The sequence below is a fragment of the Trichosurus vulpecula genome, chromosome 7 (genome assembly GCF_011100635.1).
Source record: "Trichosurus vulpecula isolate mTriVul1 chromosome 7, mTriVul1.pri, whole genome shotgun sequence".
In the NCBI taxonomy this organism is placed as follows: Eukaryota; Metazoa; Chordata; class Mammalia; order Diprotodontia; family Phalangeridae; genus Trichosurus; species Trichosurus vulpecula.
In genome coordinates this window covers 248,690,857-248,699,827 of record NC_050579.1, presented here as the reverse complement: position 1 = coordinate 248,699,827, position 8,971 = coordinate 248,690,857, and the positions used below count along the sequence as shown (strand labels likewise).

The window sequence follows — 8,971 nt, the reverse complement described above, 5'->3', positions numbered from 1 at the left end:
AACCCAGAGAAAATTTACCGTGACTCCCAGCTTGTATTTTCAGTTGATAGGAGTCCGTGTCATTCATGAATAAGTTGGAAGGAAGTGATGGGTGGGGGCGGGGGCATCAGTAGCAGAGAAAACAAATTGTATGATACTTCTGTTATCATCAGGTTTCCCCAAAGCAGTTTGGATATCAAAAGTGGCTTGACTAAAGGAAGCTGGAAAGTATAGATAAGTCCTTTGGGTTTGGGTCTGGGTCAAGTCTGTGATTACTTTAATGGCTTCAAGTGAGACCTGTAAGATAGAAAAGAATGATCTATAAGTACAATAATTTTAACACCATATGATCCCTTTTGAGGACATTTAGGCCTTCTCCTTGCTTTCCTTCAAGGCTATACTCAAAGTCCAAATTCAGTCAATCAGCAAGCACTTATAGTCTGCTGAACTGGAGATTACAAAGAAAGGGGGAAAAGGGTAAGGAATTTCTGTTATTTAAAAAAAATTAAGACTCAGTCATCCCATCTTATCCAGGCTGGAAATACAGGGATTACTCACTGACCTGATCCCACTACTCACTGGCCTGATCTCAAGAATGTCAGGGGAGCTCCATTTCGTATCTGGTCAGTTTACCCCTCCTTACACAACCTGGTCCCCCTCTTCTTCACCTCCCGATACTTAGTTGCATAACATACTAATGTAGATAATAATTGGCATGGCCCCATTGCAGCTCAAAACTGAGCTCAAGAGATTTGGCAGCCTCAGCCTCTCCAGTGACTGGTATTACATTACCATACCTGGCTTACATTCTAATGGAGGAAACAACACACAAATAATTAAGTACATACAAGATACATGCAGAGTAGTTTCTAACATGGGGGGGGGGGGAAGGAGGAGACCCAAACACCCTCATTTCATAACATATTACAGTATGATCATTCCATTTACAACTGATCAGATATTTTCCAGGTCCCGCTGGCCATTAAGAGAGAGGGATTCCCCAACAAGGGTTTGATTTCCAGAGATGAGGTGACAGCACAGCTCAGTTCTGCTAGGTAGTATGTGTAGAGAAAATGTGCAGCAGTGGCAGTATGGAGCAGCAGCTGCTGTGTGGGAACGGAAGTGAGGTACAAGAGAAAATATGTTGTTAGGATTGAGTCAAACGGTGGGGTCGGGCGGGAGATCTCTGGGGAACCCCATGAAGCCACAGGGACAGCAGTCGAGACTGATAGAATCATAAAGGGTTCCTTGCTCTACAGCCTCTGAGCTGATTTGCCTTCCAGAGCATCTGATTTCACTATTCACTAATTTCTGCACAGAAAGGGCTGTGTCTTCCCAGCCCACAATACAGTCAGACATTAGATCTGGAAGGGATTGCCTCAAAATAATCCATTTTAGAGGTGAAGAAACTGAGACTCAGGGAGGAAAAGGGACATGGCCAATCACACTAATTAGCTAATTAGTAACAGAACCTGGACTCCAGGCTGCCAATCTGATTCTCTTTCCACTTATACTCTGCTCCCTGAAAAAAGAAGTAGTCGTGGTGTTGGTGGTAGGAGGGGGCTGTATGTATGAATCAAGGCTACATGACAACTGAGAGTCTGTAAGGTAGTTACTAAAGGGGGAGTGGGAGAGGGGAAGGAAAAAAAAACATTTATTAAGCCATGCACTGTGGTCAGTGCTTTTATAATATTATCTTATTTGATCCTTGAAACAACCTTGGGTGCTATTATTATCTCAATTTTACAGTTGGGGAGACTGAGGCAGAAAGTGGTTAAGTGACTTGCCCAGTATCATGCATAGCTATTAAGTGTCTAAGTTCAAATTTGAACTCAGGTCTTCCTGACGTCAGGCCTGGTGCTCTATCCACTGGGCCACCTAGTTACCACCAGGCTTTATAATAGTCATACTCTACAAACTGTAAGCAGAGGGAATAGGGCATTATAAGTCACTTCCAGTTTATATTTCCAGTGGGTTACATGCATAGAGAGGTTATCTTTATACATGAAGGACAGTATGATACACAGTAATGAATGAAAGCAGCTTGATAGTTATCCTCCCTCCAACACTCCCCAAACCCAGAAGGAATGTGTTGGCATTCCAGTGTTTACATCCAGCAGGGCCCTAAAGTATAAACAGGATGTTTTCCAATGTGAATGCAGGATGCTAGAAATGGCTAGAAATCCTGTCTAGGTCTCACTCACTGGTAGTCAGCAGCACTTTGGATGGTCCCCCCTTTTTTGTCACTCCCTGCCTCACTCCCCACTCCCCCCGCCCTGGCTGTAACTTCTCTGACGAGGATGGTACACAACCTTGGATTAAACAAAAATGGTAGAAGAAGTTGGGGCTCTCGTCATTGACAATGGCTTTGGTATGTGCAAAGCTGGCTTTCCTGGGGATGATGATCCTTTGGCTGTGTGCCCCTTCATTGTTGGAACGCACAAGACACCAGCGTATTATAGACGGAATGGGACAGAAGGGCAGTTATGTCGGCGATGAGGCCCAGAGCGAGAGAGGTATCCTGATTCTGAAATATCCCATTGTCCCAACTGGGATGACATGGAGAAAATCTGGCATCATACCTTCTACAGTGAGTTTTGTGCAGCCCCCAAGGAACACCCTGTTCTGTTAACAGAAGCTCCCTTAGATCCATCCCAAGGCCGACAGAGAGAAGATGACAGATCATGTGTGAGACTTTCAACACCCGAGCCATGTATATTGCTATTCAGGCTGTGTTGTCACCGTATGCCTCTCTGATCATGCTACTGGTATCATTATGGACTCTGGTGATGGTGTCACCCACAATTTGCCCATCTATAAGGGTTTTTCCCTTCCCTATGCCATCCTTCATCTAGGCTACTTCATGAAGATACTGACTAAGTGTGTATAGCTTAACACCCACAGCTGAAAAGGAAATTGTTTGTGACACTAAGGAGAAGCTGTGCTATGTTGCCCTGGACTTTGAACAGGACATGACGACTGCTGTTTCATCTTCTTCCCTAGAGAAGAGCTATGAGCTCCCTAATGGTCGTGTGATCACTGTTGGCAATAAGTTCTGGTGTGCAGAGGCCTTCTTCCAACCATCCTTCCTGGGTATGGAATCCTGTGGCACTCATGAGACCACTTTCAATTCCATCATCAAGTGTGATCTTGCTATCCAAAAGAATCTACATGCCAACACAGTATTGTCTACCATGTTTTTGTTCAGACATTTTTCAGTAGTATCTGGCTCTTCATAACGCTATTTGGGATTTTCTTGGCAGAGATACTGGAGTGGTTTGCCATTTCCTTCTCCGGATCATTTTATACGCGAGGAAACTGAGGCAAATAGGGTTGCCCAGGGTCACCCAGCTAGTAAGTGTCTGAGCCTAGATTTGAACTCGGGAAGATGAGTCTTTCTGACTTCAGGCCCTGAACTCTATCTTGTCTGTCACCTAGCTGACAGAACGCAGAAAAAAATCACAGCCCTGGTACCTAGAACAATGAAAATTAAGATCATTGCTTTCCCCCTAAGTACTTCATCTGAATTGGTAGCTCTATTCTGGTTTCTTTCTCTACCTTCCAGCAGATGTGAATCAACAAGCAGGAAGGAATGGGATGAACCTGGCCCATCCATTGTCCATCACAAATGCATCTAAATGGACTGCTACAAGTTGTATAGCATTTACTGTGTGAGCATTCACAAAATTGTCCATCACAAATGCATCTAAATGGACTCCTACAAGTTGTATAGCATTTACTGTGTGAGCATTCACAAAAATTTGCCTTGGCAAATATACACCTCATGAAACTAGAATAAGCTTTCTCTGAAAAGAAACGTGTCCTGGGGGAAGTTTGTATCTGATGTTAGATAATCATCAGCACTTTTTAGATTGCTGAATTGTTACTGACTTGACCTCATTTTCAAGTTGACAGTTGTTCCTTTGGTGTACATTTTAGCACACCTCACACGTATCTTTGATCGAAACCCTAATGCAGGTCACTTCATTTCTATAGGTACGGCTAAGAGTTAACTTCTATAGAGATGTGACCTGATAATATGGCAATATAGTATCTAGTTGGTTGACACGCAATGGCTATACAGTTTAGTTCTATAAGTTCTATAAGGCATCAGATCTGTATGGGATATCCAAAGGTCAGATTTCCAGCATCTAAAAGAGCTGGCTTGAAGAATTTTCTCCTAAAGCTGGTAACAGTTTATTAAATATGCGTTCACCATCGTAGCTGGAATATATATTGAATCTAGGAGTTAGGAACCAGTTTTTTTTCCTTAACCCACTGCTTCCCCCCCCCCCTCAATGTTATAGGACTAAGTTAATCAAGTGTTACAAAAAAAGTCTGCATTTACAACTTGTCAATTTGTGTATCTAGTATATCTAGTTTACTTATGTGAGACTTGTGTATGTTGTCTTAATGTTTTCACATGACAGTAGAATATCAAAATTTGTAAGTCGTCCTAAGAGTTGAGAATTGTGATGTTCAACATATCATTGTGTAAGGAAAAATAAAAGTGCTGAAGTAAAATGAAAAAAAAAAACAAAAGGAAAAGAAATCATGTTTAGAGGTTTTGGTGGGAGAAAAAAAGAATTAGGGAAGCCTGGAGGGCCCATTATTTTGCTAATGCCTTGGGACTCAAGGTTATGCCAATATTGGATATCCCTGGCCTTATCTTACCCAGATGAATGTTGGAGTTCTTCTTCAGGAATAGAGACAAAGAGATTCACCAAGAACAGGAAGCTTGGAGGAATGGAAAGAAAAGAAGCTGTATGCTTCCAATACATCTTGTTGAGACACATTTTTACCAGTGGGAAGCATTATGGTACCCGTACTGAAAAAACACTAAATTTCAAGTTTGACAACCAAGGTTCAAATCAAGCTTCTGCTACTTCCTACTTGTGTGACCTTGAGAAAAATCACTAAACCCCTCTGGACCTGTTTCTTCCCCTGTAAAATGAGAGACTTGTTAACCTCTAAAGTCCCCCTTAGCTTCAAATCTGTGACTGAGGATCAGGGAAAAGTACAAACTCTGGTGTAAGAAAAGGATTTAGACCTGGAAGGGACCTTAGAGATTATTGAATCCAGCTTCCTTATTCTATGGATGGCTAATCTGAGGCCCAGAGAAATTCAATTACTTGGCCTAGGTCACACAGAAAGTAGGAGATCTGGGATTCTGATCCACACACTCCTCTAAGAAATGTATTAATTTTTTCCCTTTCCCTATACACCTTTAATAAAAACAGGAGAGACTCCCTTCCTCACCTCCCATCTATATGAACTGAGAAAGTGGCCATCCTACCTGGGGGTAGGAGGGCAGAGTGCAGAAGAGACCCAGAACAGAGAAGCCTATGTCTCCTTTACCATCTCTGAAAAAGGCAGGGCCTAAGTGAGAAAGGCCCCCAAGTCTCTGAAAAGCTGATGGTTTAGAAAAATGCCAAGTTGGGAATTTCATTTTCTTTTTTCCAAGCTTCTTTCCTCACCCTCCCCAAAACCTCATCTCGGGTCTCAATCTGATTGATTCATTCACACCCTCCAGCCTACTTCTAGAAGAAGCCCTGGGGATACGGAGTAAGGCTTTGGGGGAGGGGGTAGGAGGGAGAGTGGGGGTAACCACTCTCTCAGAGGGGATTTGGATCAGACTTTGCTTTCTCTGTCTTTCCCAGAGCAGAGGGGAAAACCACTTTTTTTTGGGCGGCAGCTAAAAATAGCACCCCAGTCCTGGAAAGAGAGCTTGATTATTTCGAAAGTGCTCTCCCCCCACTCCTCCAACCCCCTGCCCCACCCAGCCTGGCGAAGGAAGGGCTCACATACTAAGTTCTGTGCTCAGAATGGAACCTGAGACCTTCAAGAAATGAACAATATCTCCCTGTATTTCATATTTGGAAAATGATACCACTGTAGTTAGCAACATGGATTGAAAACTCCCTGTCTACATAGCTTTGCAATGGGAGTAAGTGGGGGAGATGTAGTCAGTTAGGCCTTACTTTCAGAAATTTGATTAATTAGGGAGCTATGATAACTTTCCTCAGGAAGCCTATAAGATTTCCATTGCCCCATTTAGAAATCCCCAGAATATTGGGGACAGGCATGGTTCTAGTCCGCAGAATGTTTCCCCTTCTAGTGGAAGAGACAGTACATTATGAAGTCAGGCATGAAATAATATATTTGATGTTATATGTATGTGAAAAAGGACTACTGTAAAATACTTAAAATTAATATTTAATTGAAGATTAATAGTGTATCAGCTGAGAGAAGTGGTATCATGTAGCATGTAGAATGAACTCCGGATTTGGAATCAGAGATCCTGGGTTCAAATTTGACTCTCTTGTGTAATACTTCTTTGAGCTTGGACAAATAACATATTCTCTGCATCTGCTTTTTTGCCCATAAGATGAAAGGGTTGGAGTTAATTTGCTCCCTTTCAGTTTGAATTCATGGGATCCTCTGAGAAAAGAAATACTAGAATAAAAGCATGATCAGAGTTCAGAATCAAGGAAGGCTTCCTGAAAGAGGCAAGTCTTGAAGGAAATTTTGCAGGATGGCAACTTCTAAACTCATTTGTTGGAAAAACCACAGGAGGAAAAAGTTTGTGTAAGGATTTGGAGGCAGGAATAAATAGATAATAGGTAGGAGAAGTACTGAGGAGGCAGCCAGGTCTGCGCTCTTAGATAGTAGTTACCTGGATTCTTCATTAATTCACTTAACCTGAGTTTTGGTTTGCTCATCTGTGAAAAGAAAGCTGAAAAAAAAACACAGCCCACCTCACAGGATTATTATGGAAGAAAGCACTTTATCCACTGTAAATTACCAATTGCTCACTGTTACTATTCATTGGGTCGCTGGACTTCAGAGCTGTTTCTGCGTGACCCTCTGTAGCACACAAATGGTCAGATATATGGGCCGCTCTGGGCCCGTGAAGCAGGAAATGGTTTGCATTCCTTATTTCCCCCACAGCAGCTTTGGGAAGAGCCAGGCCCAACTCCCAGACCCCAGGGGCCTCCAGGGACCCGGTGGAAAAAGGAGAGCTAGAGAGGAATGTCTCAGGCCCTGGGAGTGGGGGCAGCTCTGCCTCCAGACCAGGACATCCTCCTCCTCCCTCTTCCTCCTTTCCTTTAGTTTCCCTTTCTCTGTTAGCAAAGCCAATAACCAGCATTCATAAGTTTGTCCCACCATCTCCAAAGAGCATCATGGGAAGTCAGAGCAGCTACTTAGCGCAGCCTTGTGACTTTCCTAAGATTATTCAGAAAATCCAGCCAGGAGAATCATAGAGCTAGAAGGGACCCTCAGAGATCATTTCCTCCTGTCCCCCTTATTTTACGGATGTACAATGAAGTGCTTTGCCCCAGATCTCACAGGTAGTGCGCAGCAGAGATGGGTTCTGAACCGAGAATCCCATGACTCCAAATATAGCTGGCACATGGAATCTATCAGGGCTCTTTCTGGGACATAGTATCACTGCAGGCCACAATGAGAAGCAAAGGGGTTGGGAAGGAAGGATCTACAGCAAGGTCAGCTGGATCCATTTTAGTTGTTTAGTTATTTTTCTGTCGTGTCTGATTCTTTGTGATCCCATCTGGGGTTTTCTTGGCAAAGATACTGGAGTGGTTTGCCATTTCCTTCTCTAGTTTATTTTGCAGATGAGGAAGCTGAGGCAAACAGGGTTAAGTGACTTGTCCAGGGTCACACAGCTAGTAAGTGTCTGAAGCCAGATTTGAACGCAGAAAAATGAGTCTTCCTGACTCCAACTGGCACTCTATCCACTGCCCCAACCAGCTGACCTCCATTTTTGGAGTGTACTTCTTATATTTGGGAAACAGCAACTGAAATCCTTTGTAAGCAAGGACCAAAACCATTGTGAGAAGTCTTTGATTAAGGCCCAAGGTGAGCAGTCTTGAGGCCTGAGTCTTATATTTATTCTGAGCAAGAAGACCAGTAGATCTGGCACATGGAGTCTATTAGGGGGAAGTGATATGTACAAGCGATTCTAAGTACACTTGGAAAGAAGGGTTGGAGCCAGACCGTAAGAGCTTTAAATCCCAACCAGAGAAGTTTGCATTTTTTCCTAGAATGAATAAGAAGTCATTGAAGTTTCTTGGGTTAGGGGATGACATGGTCAGAGCTACACTTCAGGAATGTCAATTGGCAGGCGAGAGGAAGATGGGTCAGAGAGGTAAAGCTTGGATTCAGAGACATCAGTTGGGAGATTTTTGTGGTAGTTCAGACTTGAGGTGAAAAGGGCTTGAATTTGGGTAGTTGGAGTAAATAGACATGTAGGGGAGAAAACTGATTAAGATGTGACTGATTAGATACGGGGGAGGATGAGAGGGGAGATTTGAAGACGACTCTTAGGTTGGGAACCTGGGGGACTGGGAGAATAATGATGTACTTGACAGAAATAGGAAAGTTAGAAAGAAGGGTTAGGGTTAAGGGGAAAGATAGCACAGTAGTTTAGTTTGGGATGAGTTGAGCTTGAGATGCCTGTGGGGCATCCAGGTAGAGCTATCTAGCAGACAGTTAGAGACTAGGGACCTGTGTGAAAACTAGGGTCTGGCTATGCTGATGCATTGACACGGAGATTATAAGTTGAATCTATAGGAGCTGATGGGATCCCCTAAATCCAGGTGGCTAAGGTTCTAGTCCGTTGCTATCACTCTTCCATTACCTATTTTTCCCATTCTGATTAGCTCCCACTCCTGTGGGGAGCTCTTAGTGGGAGCTGGTCCTCCGGCATCTTGCAAGCATCACCTACTAAATTTAGCAAAGGTATATTAGAAAGAACACAGGAACTAGAGTCAGAGGACCTGGGTTCAAATCTTGCCTCTGATAACTTATTACCCGTGCGATCTCAGGTACGTCACTTAGCTTCTCAAGGTCTCAGCTTCCTCATCTGTAAAGTGAGAATTGAACTAGATGACTGACTTTTAAGGTCCCTTCAAGCTTTATATCTTTGAGCCTCCAGACCCACCGCCATCACCCACTGTCCTGGGAGCTGAGG

The 8,971-nt window shown here is 43.4% G+C and overlaps 1 pseudogene; it reads left to right on the top strand.

Moving 5' to 3' along the window:
• Positions 1 to 2,307: 2,307 nt before the first annotated feature.
• Positions 2,308 to 3,553, top strand: LOC118856685 (annotated as a pseudogene).
• The last annotated feature ends 5,418 nt before the right edge of the window (positions 3,554 to 8,971 follow it).